Below are 20,468 nucleotides of genomic sequence, written 5' to 3'. Positions count from 1 at the left end.
TTGGGCCAAACCTCTAATGATCTATTTTAGGATATTTTAATTTATTTATTTACTTTTGTACAAACCATTGATGCAAACTGTTGCTGTTCAGTGTGCACTAACTGAGCTCTTACCAGAGAGTTGAATTAGCAGGCAAGGTATGTATGTGTCTGTGTGCGTCTGTGTGTGTGTGTTATTAAAACATCATTGCTGTCGTCTAGGTGAGCTGAACCCTGATGTTTTTAGATGATGCAGCTTCATCCCGATATGTTCCTACTGCTGCCGTCTCCAGATATTTAGAGGAAAGAGTTTAAAGACTGAGAATCAGAGGAAACTCAATTAGGGTAAAAGCGTCACACAGGAAGCCCAAATCTCATTTGCATGTTTAATTGACATCAGATTGTTTTTTTGAAGTCATGAAAACAATTAGATATGTAAATGAGATTGAATTTTCTTCAACAAACAGGAGACGCGGCGCTGAAGAAAAAAAAAACAAAAACAAAATTAACCCAGCATCTATTTTTTTGTGGTCTGAAATTCAAATAAAATTGCTGATCATGCATATATCTGTAAAATGGTTCCTTACTTTAAATGGTAAACAATGTTTACATTAGATGGAGGTTCTTTAAACTTTAAAAGGGTTCTTTAACTTTACACGTCTCATTTTCAAATAAATATATATATACTTATATTCTTAAATAAACATCAACTGAAAGGCTGTTTAGGCGCTTTTCCAAGGCACAGTAGCGGCTCAACTCAACTCTTCTCGCCTTTTTTGGTTCTCCATTAGGCCAATCTGGTACCTGGTACTAAATTTGCTATCCTCTCTGTCGAGGTTCCAAGCGAGCTATGCCAAAAGGTAATGCAGGAAAAGCAGACTGCTGAATGTTCAAAGAGAATAGTCATTATCACCCTAAACACACATGCTAGCGATAGCTACCAGGTTAGCGTAGCCTCTTGCATCGTCCTGTCTCGTCGGCTGAACTATGACATAGTTTTTCCCAAACGCTCCTGTTTTTTCCAGCAGTCTTTTGTCTCACTGCCGTCAAAATTTGGCTCTATGTCATGGCAGCTTCCTGCAGCTTCGCTATGACATCTAGCTACAATAAGGGGGCACTATGTCTGCAAAGGAACATGAAGTAGCTGGTACAAAAAGAGAGTTGAGTCAAGTTGAGCTATACCATGCAGTGGAAAAGTGCACTCTTAAAACAAGGGATTCTTCAAAGGTTCTTTAGTAAAGAAAATGGTTTACATAGAACCATGAACACCATGTTCAAAGAACTCCTTGCATGATTACAAGGTTCTTTGCATAGTGAAAGCATTCTTCAGATTGATGGAGAATGTAATGTAGATGGTTCTATATAGAACCTTTTTGAAAAGAGCTTTATGTAGCATCAAACAGGGATCTTCTAGTATTACAAGCTTGACATCGTAACAATAAAAAAAACCTTTTTGGTGCTATATAGAACCCTTTTTCAAAAGGTTCTCTACGGAAACATATACTGCATATACTCCATCAATCTGAAGTACACTGTCACGATGCAAAGAGCCCTGTAATCATTCACTCAAGGAGTTCTTTGAGTCTTCATGGTTCTATGTAGAACCATTTTCTACACTAAAGAACTTTACTGCACTCTTAAAAAAGATGGTTCTTCGAGGGCTCTTCAGTAATGACAATTAACACTTAAAAAACCCTTTGCATGATTAAATAGTTCTTTGCATGGTGAAATTGTTTTTTAGATTGATGGAGAATACATTGTATAGGGTTCTATATAGCACTGAAAAGGATTCTTCTATTGTTACAATGCCAAGCTTGTAACAATAGAAGAATCTATTTGGTGCCATATAGAACCCTTTATAAAAAAGTTCCATTTAGAACTTAAGCACATTCTCCATCAATCTGACGAACTCTTTCATGATACAAAGCACCCTTTAATCATGCAAAGGGTTCATGTTCTATACAAAACCATTTTGCTTACTGAAGAACCCTTGAAGAACTATCCTTTTACATGTGTGGTGCAACTTAAAATTTAAAATAAAACCTAGATTAACAAGTCCTTGATTAGCTCTAAACTCTGTTTAATAATGTAATCCTTGTTGGTGCAGCCCACCCTGAGAACCACAGTTCTGCTGCATCACTCCAAAGAACCCTTTTTTTGCACCTTCATTTTGCAGAGAGTGCAGGCAGTCAGTTGTAGAAATGGGATGTGAAATGTGGAATTGTCTGCAGGGACGATTATATTTCAGGCTAAAAGACCTGTATATTACTGAGAGTTACTGGAGCTGATGGGAAATATACTGCTGTCTATTAGATTTCAGGGCTGGGCAGAAAAACGTCCAGATGGGCTTCTTTTCTCTCGGTTCTCCCTGTACGGACCAAATGGCTTCAGCGTTCCTCATCTGAGACTGTAAGACTGAATTCTGTCTGTCACATACAGAGAGAATTTTCTCAAACAGTACTGGACAGTGAGAGACACAGTGTGAAAAACAGTGTGATTTTCAACGAGGAACAAAATTAAAGAGCAAATTAGAGGGACCAGACTGAGGAGAGAGAGACAGAAGAAAAAGCCAAAAATGTTTAAAAAAAGAATGACTGAGAGAGTGTAGACTCCTAAAAAAGATGGTTCTTCAGGGATTCTTTAGTAAAAGCAATGCTTCTATTTAAAAGCATGAGTTCTAGAACCATCTGCATGATTAAATGGTTCTTTAGATTGATGAATGTGTCCTACATAGCACCAAAAAGGGTTTTGCTATTCTTTTGAGGTCGAGCTAATGCACTTAAAGAAATGGTTCTTCAGTAAAGAAAATGGTCCTATTAAGAACCATGGACACTCAAAGAACCCTTTGCATAATTAAAGGGTTCTTTGCATCAGGAAGGGCTTCTTCAGATTGATGGAGAATTTATGTCCATTAATGTGCTGTAGATGGTTCTATATAAAACCTTTTTGAAAAGGGTTCTTCTATTGTTACAAGCTTGACATTTTCAAAATGGTTCTATATAGAACCATCTACAGTACATTCTCCATCAGTCTGAAGAACCCTTTCACGATGCAAAGAATCTTTTAATTTTTTAAAGGGTTCTTTGAGTGTCCGTGGTTCTACATAGAACCATTTTCTTTACTAAAGAACCCTTGAAGCAGAATAATAACAGAAGAACCCTTTTTGGTGCTATATAGAACCATTTTCAAAAAGGTGCTATATACAACCATGTACACACATTTTCCATCAATGTGAAGAACTGTGTCACAGTACAAAGAACATTTTAAGCATGAAATGATTCTTTACAGAGCTCATGGTTTCAAACAGAACCACTGCCTTTACTAAAGAACCCCTGAAGAACCATCTTTTTAAGATTGTAGTTTGGCTTTTGTAAAGATGTGATAATACTCTACAGTTGTTATTGTTATTTTTAGAATAATTTAGATTTACATTCAGTCGACAAACTTTCCAAAAAAAAAAAAGTGCCAAATGGAACCATAAAGAACCAATTTTATCTCCTTTAACTTTTCAATGGATGGGATGTGCAAGTGAAGAAACATTTTAATGGGATGTGCAAGTGAAGAAACATTTTAAAGGTCAAAATTTGAAGTATTTTCAAGTTTAATGAACCTTCAGATCATGTCAATAATCAATAATAACAGTAACAATAATGTTCAATACCCTTTTAAAGCAGCACTATGTAATATTTTTAGTTAAAACTGAAAGAAGTGTCATTACTAAGTGGGAAGACTAAAGAACACACTAAAATATGGTGAGCGTGCACTGCTTTGAGTCGCCCTGTTAAGAGTTTTTCACACCACGTCGTATGGCTTTATATATTAACATCACACACAGACTCAAAAAGAAGGTCTGGCTCGATGATTAGGCCTCAAATGATCTCAAAATCAACATTATACTGATGAAGATATGATGACAATTGTAGATGATCCACTCACATCCTCAGAAGACATGTCCTTCACCAAGTTCAAACTGAGTTCTCTTTGAATTCTCTTTGAACTCACCCACAAAAGTCAGATTCATCTGCTTGCGGGGGTCCGAAGCACAACCAATAATACTGTGCAGCAGCCTTATTCTAGTCTGGGGCTCCACAATGTAACTGCAGCACCATTTAAGGTGGAACGGGAAAATTCTAACAAGAAGCTGGTGAAAAAGAAGTTGACTTCAGCTTCACTGAGGGTTGAAAGACATGAAAAGGTATGAGGAGGTTGCTCTGTTTCTGCCTGACAGGTGGGCAACATAAACTTATTTCACAGGACCAAGAGGTCAGTACTGTTTTTGTCCTGTTCGCTAATGTTTGTGATAGCATCTGGTTAGCTTCATAGCAGCAGTTGTAGCAACAGTTTTGCTAAACCACAATCTAGCTAACGTTACTAGCTGTGTGCTAGTTCGCTCTTCTTTTATGTCGTGGGATTTGAAGCATATTTTCCATTAAAGCGACTTGATGTTTAAAAAAACTCTAAAAAAACAATCTGATTTTCTGCAGTTATCAGATTATTAAGTGTGAACACACTGAACCGGTTACTGACACAATCTGATTTTCTGCAGTTATCAGATTATTAAGTGTAAACACACTGAACCGGTTACTGACACAATCTGATTTTCTGCAGTTATCAGATTATGAAGTGTATGTAAATACACTGTAAAGTGAGACTAAGGGTTAAAAAGCCAGAGCTGAACAGGAGACTGTATCACAGTGTGGGTTATGAATGTAGGACTGTGTTCTATTAGACTGCAACAAATTACACTGACTAAAACAATTTAGATCACATGTCGCAGCGCAGCGGGTGGCAGTCCCACAAGCAAACTCAAATCATAATAGCTAATAGAAGTGCAGCAAAAAGGCAAAAAATAATAAATTTGTTCCTAACAAAGCTACGGCTCAAGCATTTTACATCTCCTGCAGAGGAACTGCCACAAAGATTAACCAGATTAGGAGAAGATTTATTGTCAGCCCACACAATGTGTGTGCTTTGGTTTACAGTGTGTCCATTAAAGGGCCCATGTGTTGTTTTTTTTCTTTTTTTTTTTTTAAGTAAAAGAGCTTGATGTAGTATGTAAAAATTACACTAAACTGGAAAAACAGCCCTTTTTAAATTTGTATGACATCACAAAACCAAACACATTTACATATATCTGCCTACAGAAGTTTAGCCTCACCCACTCACAATGAAGTCATCAGGAGTGTTTCAGCTCAGATTGCTTTTGAATGAGGCACAATACAGAGCAGCCAGTCAGAACAGAGCTCATTTGCATATGCCAATCTTAAAGGCACAGTAACAAAAACAGCCTGTTTAATTCCTCACTGTTTGCTAAAGCTATTTCAGGGCTAACTGTCCCCATCATGAATTTAACAATGAACTTACATATTTAAATGTTGTTCACTTATTTATTGATTTATTTAATGCAAAAGACACTAGCATTCACACATATAAACAGACTGAACCTTCAAATGGTTTAAACTGAACCTTTAAACCATGTGTGATGTACTACATTTAATACACTTATTTTCACTTTCTATTATTATTATTGTTATAATTATTATTATTTGTATTATTCTACAGTCATATGCAAAAGTTTGAACGTCCCTGGTCAAATAACGTGAAATATTACATATGACATTTTTTTGGAAATTTTAGAGCTCAGTTTCTATAGGTTTAACACAGGGCTGCAACCCAAATGTTAAGGAAAGCCATTTTGTCCTTTCAGTAAAAATCAAACCACTTTGGGAGCCACAACATTTTATGTCCATTTTACCATCTTGGCTTTAAATATGTCTCAGTATGTGCTAATGTACAAGTATAGGCTTAAAAATATAATATAAACAAAAATGCAGACTTACTTTGCTCTGCTTTAAGCTTTAGCTCAGCTATAGCCGCTTTTCTCGCATCTCCGGAAAGAAACAAAAGTTTAATAGTTTCTTGTAAAATGTCTTTCAACGTTTGGCTTTTTACAGCTGAAGTCAGCTTCTCATTCTCCGGCTTCTTTGTTTGGATTTTCCCGTTCCACCTTAAATGGTGCCTGAGGTGCCAGAATGTAACTGCTGCACCATTTAAGGTGAAAAGGAACAAGTAGCTGGTGAATGAGAATCTGACTTCAGCCTTGTGGCTTTTTAGTGTTTGACAGTTTCTCACTAAAGATTAAACATATCAGGAAAACAGCTGGAGTCATTCTAAAAGTAAATAAGTTCATTTATCTAAAATTTATCGATGTTCGTCTTTAATCTTTCTCTTTGCCTTTTTGTTAGCTACTAGCTATGATTGTTGTCTGTGTTGCTATGGTGACCAGCAGTCTGCGCTGATCTTCAGGGTTAAAGGATGAATTAGCAGTCCTACATTAACTCCAGCGTTTAAGACCATTTATTGTTAAAACTGCGTTAGAAAGATCAGCAGAGCTTTATTTTACTGCAAAGGAGGATTATTTTATTTTTACCTAAAAATCTAATTATGCTGTGGAGGCAGTAAAAGAGCTGCATGATGCCAACCCTGAGTTTAACATATGGGGGGCAACAACAACAAAAAAAATAATGATTATAATAATAATAAAAATAAGTGCCATTAATTTTGCACAGCTATTTATTTTTCTCCAAAATGTTACATTCAGTAAATTAACAGTAACTGTGTATTAAAGTGTGCAAAAGTGTTTCTCTGTACAGGATGTGTTCACTTACTTACACTTCAAATGTACAACATTTATAAATCAACAATACATGGAATTTGACAGAGGAGCACAAACTTTTGCACATGACTATAAGTACTTCCGGGCAAGACCTTCAGTGATGTTCTAGGAAACATCAGCTGTACTTGTAGAGATAACAACAACAACAACAACAACAAAAAAAATATATAAAAAACACTTTTTCTTCTAGTTATTTTTAGACGGACCCTAACTCTGAAGTGGGAGTGTGAGCTGAAACTGAATCTCTGTTAAATATAAAGTAAAGCCCATCTCATTAATAACAGTGACAGCAAAGCTTGCAATCCTCTGTTTATTTATTATTTTTATTCTGTATTGTGTCCATTTATGTGGGCACCAATTTCACAGAGACAAATTCCTCAGATCAGTTGTACTCGGTCAATAATCCAGACTCTGATTATAATCAGGCAGGATTTCAAGGATTTCTAATCTAACCAGACGAATCTAAAAACATCAGGAACGCGCTGCGTGATAATACTTTAAATGCGCAGCGCAAAGCCAAAAGCCATTAGTGCCATTAATTTATCTGGGTCCCTCTTAGAAGGCTTTCTATGAGGTCTTAATTAGGAGCCTGATTGCTTCTGTACTAATAAACTGCACACATTGAAATTAATTACAGTTATATTGACTCAATTTAGCTGCTTCTATAATTATCGCTTTATTACTGGCAGGCTAATGGTCGCAGTGCAGAAGATTTCACATCCAGGCCCTGAGGAGAAGACTCAGACACCCCCCACCCACCCCCAAAAAAAACACACAGAGGGGATTCTACCTGCCGTCCTGTCCTCTTTTATATCGATCAAACCTGGAGGAACAGTTATTACACTGAAAATTACACATTAATATTAATGCCTCATTTGATAAGGTGCAGGATTAAGCCCACTGGGGAAACGACAGTACAATGAACACTCGCTGCTACATGCTGGATAAAAATTTTAGCCAAATTCTGCAATAAGACATGTTTATACTGACCAGTTCCTCTGTGTATTTAAAAATGAGTGACTCTCCAGCTGTTATAAGAACAAATGAGATCTCACCACTATTCATTCCCGTCTGAAATTCTCACCAAGATACACTGAACTTCATGTATCTATGTATCTCTCTCTCTCTCTCTCTCCTATATATATATATATATATATATATATATATATATATATATGTATATGGAGAGAGAAAGAGAGAGAGAGAGATAGATAGATAGATAGATAGACAGATAGATAGATAGATAGATAGACAGATAGATAGAATTCTCACTGCTGTCGAAACAAAACCTTGTATCTCTAAAATGGTAACTTTACAGGAGAAGTAAAAAACACACTTTACTTTCAATCTAAGTCAATGGAACCAGACATTTTTCCTGTTGGGATGCTGTGCAAAATGTAAATAAAAACAAAATGCAATGATGTCAAATCATTTAAATCCTATATTTAATTGAAAATAGTATAAAGACAACATATCAAATGCTGAAACTGAGAAAGTTTATTGTTTTTTGGGACAGGGGCAACAAAATGGCTGGTAAAGTTGTGTAATGCTAAAAAACACCTGCTGGTTGATTGGCAACAAGTCAGTAACATGTTTGGGTATAAAAAGAGCATCTCAGAGAGGCTGAGTCTTTCAGAAGTAAAGATGAGGAGGGGTTCACCACTCTGTGAAAGACTACACGATCAAATAGTCCAACAATTTAAGAATAACGTTTCTCAACATAAAATAGCAAAGAACTTTTGCTTTTCATCACCTACGGTACATAATATTATTAAAAGATTCAGAGAATCTGGAGGAATCTCTGTATGCAAGGGACAAGGCCAAAACCCAGTATTTGCTGGCCATGATCTATGAACCCTCAGGCGGCACTGCATTAAAAAACAGACATAATTCTGTAGTGGAAATCACTGCATGGGCTCAGAAACACTTTTGAAAAACACTGTTTGTGAACACAGTTTGTCGCTGCCTCCACAAATGTGAGTTAAAACTCATAAATGCAAAGAAGAAACCAGATATAAACAGGTTCCAGGAATGTTGTCACCTTCTCTGGGCCCAAGCTCATTTAAAATGGACTGAGGTGGAGTGGAAAAGTGTCCCGTAGGCCGACAAATCAACTTTTGAAATTCTTTTTGGAAATCATGGACACTGTGTTCTCTGAGCTAAAGACCACTCAGCTTGTTATCAGTGCACAGTTCAAAAGGCAGTATTCATGATGGTATAGGGGGGCATTAGTGCACATGGCATGGGTGATATGCACATCTGTGAAGGCACCATTAATGCTGAATTATATATACAAGTTTTGGCAACATATGATGCCATCCAGACAATGTCTTTTTCAGGGAAGGCCTTGATTATTTCAGCAAGACAATGTCAAACCACATTCTGCATGCATTCCAACAGCACGGCTCTGTATAAAAATAGTCTGGGTGCTAAACTGACCTGCTTGCAGTCCAGACCTGTCACCACTGAAAACATTTGGCGCATTATGAAATGAAAAATACAACAAAAGAGACCCTGAACTGGTGAGCAGCGGAAATTCTTTATCAAATAAGAATGAGAAAGCATTTCATTTTCAAAACTACAGTAGTCAGTCTCCTCAGTTCTCAAACACTTGCAGAGCGCTGGTAAAAGAAGAGGTGATGAAACACAGTGGTAAACATGCCCCCGTCCCAACTTTTTTGGAACATGTTGTCGGCATCAAATCCAAAATTTCTCTATTTCAACATTTGATATTTTGTCTTTGTAGTATTTTCACTTAAAATATGGTTCACATGATTTGCACATCATTGCATTCTGTTTTATTTACATTCTGCACAGTGTCCCAACCTTTTTGAAAATGGGGTTGTATTAAAACGCTCCTCACTGAGCAGCTTTCAGCGCAGTTTAAAACACTTTTGGTGTTTCTAGCCCCTTTTCCCTTGTAACAGCACTTTATCCTACTCTTACTTTTCATTTTTAATTAGATTTTTTTTATTATCCTAATTTCATTTCTAATTTTTAGTTTAATGATTTTCTCTTTTAAATCTAGTGCTTTAATCATATTTTTATCATGTTTTTAAGTACCATTCTCCTTGATCTCTTTTAATCAACTATTTTCTCTTTTGTAAAGCACCTTCTTTGGACAGCCTCTACCACAAAAAAATCCTGCTAAAGACCTGAGTAAAACACAGATACAGATGAAGCCTAAAGCATTTAGCTACAGAACCTACAGGATTCACTGTGGAAATAAAAGCAGATTTGATGGACTGGATAACGATCCAGGAGCTTGGTCAGTCTGTTTTACTGAAATATTTTGTAGCAGTTCCACAGAGAGCAAATTTAGAGCTAGGAATTTACTTACCAGCACAAAACTAGTCTGCAGTGTTCCCTCCAAAGCCCCGCCCCAAACGAATACAGTCACTCCCTTTAGTGTTCCCTCCAATGCCCTGCCCCAAACAAAAACAGCCCCTCCCTTTAGAGTTCCCTTCAAAGCCCTGCCCCAAACAAATATAGACCCTCCTGTCAGTGTTCCCTCCAAAGCCCCGCCCCAAATAAATACATTCCCTCCCTTCAGTTTTCCCTCCAAAGCCCACCCCCAAACAAAAACAGCCCCTTCCTTTAGTGTTCCCTCCAAAGCTCCACCCCAAACAAATACAGACCCTCTCTTCAGTGTTCCCTCCAAAACCCCGCCCAAAACAAATACAGACCCTACCTTCAGTGTTCCCTACAAAAAAGCCTTGCCCCCCCAAAAATTCCCTCCCCAAGCATTCCCTCCAAAGCCCCGCCCCCAAGCAGCCTCTCCTTTCAGTGTTCCTTCCAAAACCCCACCCCAAACAAATAAAGCCCCTCCCATCAGTGTTTCCTCCAAAGCCCTGCCCCAAACAAATACAGCCCCTCCCTACAGTGCTCCCCCAAAGCTCTGCCCCCAAACAAATACAGCCCCTCCCTACAGTGCTCCCCCCAAAGCTCTGCCCCAAACAAATATAGCCCCTCTTGTATTGTACTTGTTTTACTGTTGACATATTGCACCGTGTTTCATAGTATCTATTACATAAATATGAAAATTTGCATGCAGTAAACATTGCTATATGATCTATACTGATGCTAAAAAGTACTGTAAAGATACTTCTTTGCATGCTTTTTGTATTGAAAGTATAACTTTTGCACACTTTTTTGCCACTGTGACACTGCATTGTATGTTAACTGCAGTGTTAATGTTGAAGCTTCATTTTGCAACAGCACAGCAAATGCATTTTATGGCACTTCCTAAAGTCCAGAAGAATATAACCAGTTTATGACACTTACTTACAACAGCATTTTAAATCTTGTGAGATAACCTCCTCCGGGGGGTAAGGAATAGATTATAAAACTGTGTCTGAACCTGTTGTTTTGACTGGCTCTTGTATTTACAACAGTTTGCGACAACAAACTCAAAATTAGCCTGATAAAAGGTAAGAAATCTTTTCACAGAATCACTTTTACAAGGACGCTCCCTGAATGTTTAATTCAGGAAGTAACAGGGCTTCAGACGAGTATTAATAATCTAAAATAAAGTCTTCTGGATGAAGTTTCAGGCTAATTATCACTGGCTGGTGTTCAGCCATTTGTGCTGATACAATAGTCTGTCCCATAATGTGGCACATCAGACGATCATCCTGTCTCAGAACTATCAAACTTGAAATAATTGGAAAAACAAATCTAATTAGTTATCTCAGCATAAAAGCGTAAAGAAAATGAATAACATGACAAGCAGCATGTACAGCGGTAATGAAGGAGCTGTAATGGTGGTGCATGACCAGGTCATTTACATAATGGCTATCAAGGTTTTTTATTCTCTTTTCATTCCCAAAGGTTGTGCTTTTCAGCTCAATGAAAGGATTTAAAAAGACAGTTTACAAATTGAACTTAGGTGCCTGACATTTGCTTTTTTATGAGACTAATGAAGCTAACAAGTAGAGGAAGCTTACATCCTTCCAAAAGGAGGGACTCTCGTGGAGAACTGTGACGATTATAGCTGGACTTTGAGTTCAGGCCATAGATCTCAAAATCACACCAAAAATGTGAAAGAACCCACCTCTTCAATAATGCAAATTTCCGCTAGCGCCCCATAGGACTTCTAACAGTATATCAGCGCTAAGCTAATGCGTGACTCAGTAAACAGTTCTGACATAGAGCTACTGCCACTGTTTTACATTCCTAACAAATAACCCAAATCTGCTTAGAGTACAACTCAGATTCACAGGCAGTTATCTAGAACTTGCAGAAGGACTAGAGTGACGGTTTTGGTTCCACCCATTGTAAATCAAAGTGTGATTGGTTGATTCTTTTGTCACTTCCTGATTATAGTTTATCTATAGTTAATCTAAAGTATCCAGCTAACCCAGGGGTTGGCATTATACGGCTCTTTCACTGCCCTGTTGCGGCTCCACAGCAGAATTAGATTTTCAGCTAAACATAAAGGCTGAAGTCAGCTTGTTATTGGCCAGCTTCTTGTTTGAATTTTCCCGTTCCACCTGAAATGGTGAAGCACATTCTGGCACCTCAGGCACCATTTCAGGTGGAACGGGAAATTCGAACAAGAAGCTGGCGAATGAGAAGCGACTTCAGCCTCGTAAAAAGTCGAACGCTGAGAGACATTTTACAAGAAACAAGAAACAAAAAGGTTTCCTGCTGGAGATGTGAGAAAAGCTGGGCTAAAGCTTAAAGCAGAGCAAAGCAAGTCTGCAATTTTGTCTTTAGCCTATACTAGTACATTAGCACATACTGAGACATACTTACAGCCAAGATGGTAAAATGGACATAAAATGTTGTGGCTCCCAAGGTGGTTTGATTTTTGTTGAGAGGACAAAAAGGCTCTTCTTAACAGTTGTGTTGCCGACCCCTGTCCCAACCAAGTGGGAGAGCTGCATGGCTGTATCTCAGTGGCATAGGCAGAAAAACATTTTTGAGACGAAAAAGTATGTAGGCCAACTTGATAGGTTACCATTACATTACCAGGCTGAAGTGGCACAAATAATTTTTTTTCCCTAATGTGACTCAGATCTGATGTTTTCAAATCTGACCTGAGCCACCTTAATATGTGGTGGTAGATCGGATACGTATTCAATTCGTAGCCATGCAACCTTAATGAGAACGCTCAGATCATGGTTTTTCACTATGCGAGCCCCATCATTCAGCGTAACTGTGGCAGCAGTGTCGAACCTGAAGTTAGAGCCAGTAAACAGTGGAAAAGTAACTCATCTCCCCCTTTTGGCCTTCGTCTCACTTTAATAATGAGCAGCAGACAAATGTTCAGAACTAATTATCTTCACAGCGAAGCCTTGCTCTGCTGTTTAGCTGGTTAGTTGATTCATTCATGTGACGTTATTCATTCACATTAATGATAGATTTGAGTCACTCACCTAAACGAGCGTGAACCATCACGATAGAGATCAAATCTCACCAAAAAATCTTGTAATGTGAACATAGCTTTAGATACAATTTCCAAACGTGCTAGTGTCCCACAGTGTGTGTAAGGCTGTAGCTTATTCCTGACAGCATTGCAGTAATCACCCTACTTATTCCAACACTTCCTCCTGGTGATAATATCACCATATTCTGGCATGTTTAATTAAGGATCATGGGCTAGTTTTAACGTACATAAGCGCGATCGTGCCTTTAACTCAGCTCATTAAAAAGCTTCACTCCACACGAGTGACTCATCTTTCTTTTTTTTACTTGCTGTATTTTCTTCTTTCACGCCCTCAGTTTTCATTGGCTGTTGGAGGAGTCTGTTCAGATTAAGCTGTTGACCAGTTTATACTATATTACAATCAGAGTAGGGTCGAAAAAATGATCGACTGATCTGAAACAAGATCAGGAGGCCAAAAATCTGAGTCTGCGCCCCTCACACACAACTCAATTCTCTCTCCAACTGTCAACTCCGACTGACCCAAAAATCTGCAGACTAGAGCCGGCCAGCTCAGACTCGGCCAGACTGAGAATCGGGGCTCAAATCAGGGTAAAAGTCATGTAGTTGTGTGACCAACAGGCTACTAAGGAGGAGTCTTATTAGGACAGTCCTACCGAGGACCCGCACTACCTCGGCTGCAGCCTAGACTTTGGAACGCAGCTAATGAGCCATGTAGTTTCAGAAAGCACATAATCAAGACTATTAGAGATACTGAACAACTCACAGTTAGTAGTTTGTGCAGTGCTAATTGGTGTACTCAAGATTCATTACTTGTTAGTGACATTAGCCTCGTAGCTCCATGTCTTGGCTGACTACATTTGAAATGAGGAAGGAACTGGATAACTGAACCTGCTGAACTGTCGCTTTAAGAAGGATCAGTGTAATGAACGTTATTTATCCAAGTCTCTCTGAAGAGCAACAAACAACGAACATTATATTTGAATGAAACTTCATTCAAGAGGACACGAGAGGCATCTTTAAGCTGGCTTTAATGTAATACTGACTGAGCAGATATAGAAAAATTAATCATGTTTTTTTAGTCACTCAATTAAAAGCTCATTAAGACCTGCTGGTGAACAGATGTGTGGATCAGTACTGGGCTTATTCATATTTGCTGAAAAAGATTAAATAAACATGGTGACGAGATAATCTGGTAATGTGACAATGTTAAAAATGCCCTGCCTTTAAATAAATAACTCACATTATATATAAAATGTCTTTTAATACTCATTATAATTATCTGTAATGACTTTAGTGATTAATTATCCTTCCCACAGTACACTGCTGTGGAAAGTAAATTATATTAACCGCATCACTGACAGCAAATGAGTGCACAAACATGTGTGAGTGTTTTGTTGGCAATAACTCAACTTTTCACATTTTTTTTATTTTTTTGTCTTTTCATTTTTGTGTATAACTCAGTAGTGGAGATGTAAACAGTGCGGTTCAGAGTGGTTTGGTGTGAAATGGTTCAGATTTCTTTATAGTGGCGGTGATAGGAAACAGGGGTCGCCATGACTACAACACAAATATAGGCATTTAATTTACTATCAAAAACCACCTGTGGACCTACACAAGTCTTCTGAGTTTTATATGGAATGTTGATGACGGAAAATAGTGAAAAAATATGTTTTCTTATATAAAATCCTCTCAAAACTATCATAAAACAATATCTCAGACATCAGGTAGCGTATTCATAACCATTTTGTGTAATAACTAAGGCACCACTTTATAATAACAGGCCTAATAAACAGTGACAGTCATTATTGATTGTTTTGTTAATAATTATTAATTATACAGTAGTTACATATGCATTAATTATTAATTAATGCACCATTTGAATTGTTTACCATTTATTTTGTGATCTATGAAAAAGTTGGGGCTACAAAAGGCTGGTAAAGTTGTGTAATGCTACACCTGGTGGTTCATTGGCAACAGGTCAGTAACATGACTGTGTATTAAAAAGCATCCCAGAGAGGCTGAGTCTTTCAGAAGTAAAGATGAGGAGGGGTTCACCACTCTGTGAAAGACTACACGATCAAATAGTGCAACAATTCAAGAATAATGTTTCTCAACATAAAATAGCAAAGAACTTTTGCTTTTCATGATCTACGGTATATAATAACATTAAAAGATTCAGAGAATCTGGAGAAATCTCTGTATGCAAGGGACAAGGTCAAAAACCAGTATTTGCTGGCCATGATCTATGAACCCTCAGGCGGCACTGCATTAAAAACAGACATGATTCTGTAGTGGAAATCACTGCATGGGCTCAGAAACACTTCTAAAAACCACTGTCTGTGAACACAGTTTGTCGCTGTATCCACAAATGCAAGTTAAAACTCTAAAACGCAAAGAAGAAACCATATATAAACAGGATTCAGAAATGCTGCCACCTTCTCTGGGCCTGAGTTCATTTAAAATGGACTGAGTGGAAGTGGAAAAGTGTCCTGTGGTCCAACGAATCAACATTTGAAATTCTTTTTGGAAATCATGGACACTGTGTCCTCCGGGCTAAAGATCACTCAGCTTGTTATCAGTGCACAGTTCAAAAGCCAGTATTCATGATTAGGGGTGCAATGATTATTCCACTTAGTCGACTAAAATCGACGACCAAATTAGTTGCCAACTATTTTAGTGGTCGATTAGTTGGTGACGTCATTATGAGTCTTTCTCACGCTCACTAGGAACGTTTTGACATTACCGCTTACTGGAGACTTAACAACGGTGCGATGGCAGCCTAAAGAACAAAATTCTCAGAAGTGCGGGAGCTAAACTCAGAAAAAAAGTTGTCAGTTGTGCTGTGCTAAAGCCGACGTTATCTGACATAGGAGCACATCCTCCATCATGGAGCATCTAAAGAGGAAACGTGTCGGCTCACTGGATGAAGAAGATTCATCTCGGTAAGATACACCTCGTCCCAAACCGCATACTAGCACACTAGCACACTAGCACACACTAAATGGTGTGTAAAAATAGCGCACATACCATTAGAGGTGCACTCGTTAGTGTCGTATGTGAAGTACAGAAATGTGTGGTTTGGGACACGGCGATAGTTGTGCTAACGAGCTAGTTAGAGCTAGTTAACGCTAAAAGCCGCCCTACTTCATGTTATGAGCTGTAACATTTTCTGTTTCGAAATCGTTGATGAAGTTGGAACAGAGACGCACGTAACTATTGTTATTATTCACAGCGACCCTGTTCACACTCCAGATAACACTTACACTTTTAAACACTGCATCGGCGTCTTAACGACAAGGCTGCCGGTGCGGTCAAATTCGGCGAACGCAGGAGAGCGTTTTCCAAACAGTTTTCTGTTTTCTGCGAACGCTGGTCACCACTCGCTAACAGTTTAGGTAGCTGGACAAAGGGTTACCATTGAAATAAAATGTTTCCACAAAATCGTTCAAATCTAACTGTCCATAGAGGAGTTTGCCACAAACATTCGCCGCTTTCCCATCCGCTCCATCAGAGCGCGTCAGTGGGGAGTATCTGCTCTCAGAGGAGAGCGAGACTCTCACAGGAGCACAGAGAGATTCTGACTTTCCTCCATTTCACTAAAGACCTGTGACTGTAGAATTTAGTTGCAGCAAAGTGTAGACAGACAGCAGAATGCACAGAGCACAGACTGCACTGTTGAAATTTAACATATAAATTTAGATTGAATTTTTTTTATTTACTTAATTAAAGGAAAAATGATTTAGTTTTGATACATTTTCTTGCTGCTACTTTGCACATCCTTGGTTATAAATTTTGACAGGAAAAATACTTTGGAGTTTTATTTTTTTTATCTTTTGTATTAGCAGGAAAGTTAATTAAAACAGTGATTTCTTGAATGTTATTCATCTATACTGTCTTAACTGTTAGTTAGCAAATGAATAAAACAACCTCAAGTTAAATTTAAATGCTAATAGCTACATAAAATGTATTTGGTAATGTAGTGATTCATAATTCGATTAATCGATTATTCATTTCAGTAATCGACCGATTAAATTAGCCATTTGTTGCGGCCCTATTCATGATGGTATAAGGGTGCGTTAGTGCACATGGCATGGGTGACTGGCACATCTGTGCAGGCACCATTAATGCTGAATGATATATACAGGTTTTGGCAACATACGATGCCATCCAGATGACGTCTTATTCTGGGAAGGCCTTGATTATTTCAGCAAGACAATGTAAAACAACATTCTGCATGTATTACAACAGCATGGCTCTGTATTAAAAGAGTCCCTGGTGAAAAACTGACCTGCCTGGAGTCCAGACCTGTCACCACTGATAACATTTGGTGAATTTTGAAATGAAATATATGACAAAGGAGACCCCGAACTGTTGAGCAGCTGAAATCCTATATCAAATAAGAATAGGAAAACATTTCACTTTCAGAACTACAGCAGTTCATATCCTCAGTTCTCAAATGCAAACAGAGTGTTATTAAAAGAAGAGGTGATGAAACACTGTGGTAAACATGCCCCCGTCCCAACTTTTTTGGAATGTGTTGTTGCCATCAAATTCAAAATGGGCATATATTTTTCAAAAACCATTAAAATTTCTCAGTTTCAACATCTGATATGTTGTCTTTGTACTATTTTCCTTTAAAAAAATGGTTTAAATGATTTGTCATTGCATTCTATTTTTATTTATACTGTGCACAGCGTCCCAACTTTTTTGGAATTGGAGTTGTAATTATTTGGTTACTTTGTGCAGAAAATATGGTGGAATTCCCTTTGGAATTTATTCAGTGTTCCCCCTCTCATCCCAAATGCAGCTGCTCAGCCAATATTTGCTTCCAAAGCAACAAAGTAAATTTTTTTGTTGAACTATGCTTTAACTGTAAATATATCGGCAGACAGCCTGTTCAAGCTTGTTAGTCTCACTAAAAGTCATAATTCTGCTAATTTTCTATTTTAATTAATGTAATAGTGAAATTTCATGGCGATTTTCCATCTGTTAATGCATTCAAAACTACTTCCTGGGCCCAAAAAGGCACACCAAGTGGTTTAAAGTGGAGTGAACACTGGTTTCAGTATTCAGTGTGTTCAGGCTGCGAGAGGGAATTTAATGAGTCTTTTCGTTCCTCTGGTTTGTACGTGCGCTTGTGCATTCAGAACCTGCTGGGGATTTCTGTGGTTTGGAGTAAAGGGCAGTGTTTTGCTCTGCCAGACACAAAGTGTCCCAGATTATAAATGTTAGATGCTAAATCTCAGAGCCTTTTGTTCGCAGGCCTGTTTAAGCCTACATAAGACCGAACTGGAACTGAACTGCGGCTACATTTCTCACAGAAGACCTTAAAGAGGTCTCAGTGGGCTCCACAGGGAAACGTTATATTATTATTATAGTGATATTCTTCTTATTATTTTTCTGCTGGATTTTTGTCCACTAACTCGTCCAGCAGTTTTCAAAATATCAACACCGTTCCAACTTCAGAGTGTTTGGTCTGATCGGGAATGGTGTATTTCTATACAGCTTTTTGATCTGACATATGATTTTCGTACAATCTTCGTTAAATTACAATTTTTTTCCCATAAGAATGAATGGGGTAAAAAATTGTACGTCCATCTACTGTACTTCTGCTCGATCCAAAGACAACATATCGCATATACTATCTCAGGGCAGGCCTCTGAGCACAAATTCAATGTTGGTCTGATCTGCACTAGTCCTACAAGCCCTAGTATTTTTTTTGCCCGACAGCCACCAAACTGCAGGTACTCACTTAGGGCAGGTCCTCAAACTCTAATCCACAGCCATACTGACCTGCACTCTTCCACACGTTGCTTATTCATTCCTTGTTCCTCCCACAGACTCTCATTCATTTTTCACAACAACTCGCAACCACTTGGCAACCCCCTAACAACCACTCAGGCCCTTGGCAACTGCTAGCAACCAGCTTCAGCTGCACAATCACTGCATTTTCTTCTTCAAGTTTCTACTTCAGCACAAAAACAGAAAATGGACTCATTATATAACTTCTAGTATATTATATTTGACCTGCAGCCCATTTGGTGAGATTCTGCAGAACAGAGTGACCGCAGAACTACATCAAATTTTAGAACCTGTCACTGATCCTGAGCAAACTTTTCAAAGCAACTAATTAAACCAGAATCAGCCAGAAACGAACAGAACATGATTCAGCAAACTAGAGCCTCTTATGAGCTAAAGAACTATGAGTTTAAAGGCTTATTCTAGATTACTAGTCATTTTTATATGCATTTAATTTACAATACATAATTACGCAATTAATTCCATATTATGTAAATTACTACAAATTCCAATGACACAATCTGATTGGTTGAGAAGTGTTGTGTTATTATTTGTGATAACATTGTTTGTTGACAATAACTGTATCTAATGACTCCCTTAATGTTGCAGATAAATATTATGTTCCTAATTCAGCACACACAAAAACAGAAAAGACTCATTATGTAACTTCTACTAGATTATATTTGACCTGCAGCCCGCTCAGTCAGATTCTGCAGAAGAGAATGACCAACATCAAATTCTAGAACCTGTCGTTGATCCTGAGCTTTTCAGAACAACTAAACAAACTGGAATCTGCCAGAAAACAACAGAACAGACTTTACAGACTGACTTAACTATACTACATTCAGCTTCATCTGAAAACACTGAAAAGGCAGAACCTGATATTCACACAGTTTTATGGAAGATCATTGCTTAAGATCACCTTGATACTAGGAGACTTGATACTTGTTGGGAGGAGCAAATCAGCCTCAAAATTGGCCCAATTATACTGTAGCGTGGGCCCGATGAGCCAGTCTTGCATACAGCCCTCACTGTAGTGTTGTAGTCAAGATCACTAGAGTCCAAGTCAAAACTGAGACCTGGACACAAGATGAGACCAAGATGAGTCCAAGATGAGACCAAGATTTTTAGTAGTTGAGTGTGAAACCAAGAACGAGATTAGATTAAGATTCTTTCAGAATGTAAAAATAAAATACATACATCGCTGCTCATATAATCTCATATCTTCACTTTTGACATTTTCAGTTTTTGATATAATTTGAAAATGCCTGTTGTTCTATATATTATGTGTAAATTTATTGATGAATAGACCAAAAGAAACGGCCCAAAATGACTTAAAAAAGGTCTAGTTCCATTGACTTACATTAAAAGTAAAGTATGTTTTTTCCCTTTCCGGTAAAGTTATCAATTTGGAGATAAAAGGTTTTGTTCCAACAGCTGCGATATACAAAAACACACCAAAAAATCTATTTGTAGTTCATTTTAAATTCATTATCACTTACATATAGTAACGTGACAGACCTGACCAGATGCTCGCGGATAAAGTTAGGAAAAGAGGCTTTCCTAGGTAGAACACGATCCAAACTTGTAGTCAGTAAACAGGCACAGGTCAAATTCAAAACAA

The 20,468-nt window shown here is 37.9% G+C and overlaps 1 protein-coding gene across 1 annotated transcript in view; it reads right to left on the bottom strand.

The window, feature by feature from the left end:
• Positions 1 to 20,468, bottom strand: part of LOC118819330 (protein kinase C-binding protein NELL1-like) — a 377,055-nt gene that overhangs the window by 42,639 nt on the left and 313,948 nt on the right. The gene's annotated exons all lie outside the window — the stretch shown is intronic.

Source organism: Colossoma macropomum, unplaced genomic scaffold (assembly GCF_904425465.1).
Source record: "Colossoma macropomum unplaced genomic scaffold, Colossoma_macropomum, whole genome shotgun sequence".
Taxonomy (NCBI): domain Eukaryota; kingdom Metazoa; phylum Chordata; class Actinopteri; order Characiformes; family Serrasalmidae; genus Colossoma; species Colossoma macropomum.
Note: the sequence above shows the minus strand (reverse complement) of the source record. Positions and strands in the feature narration are given on the sequence as shown.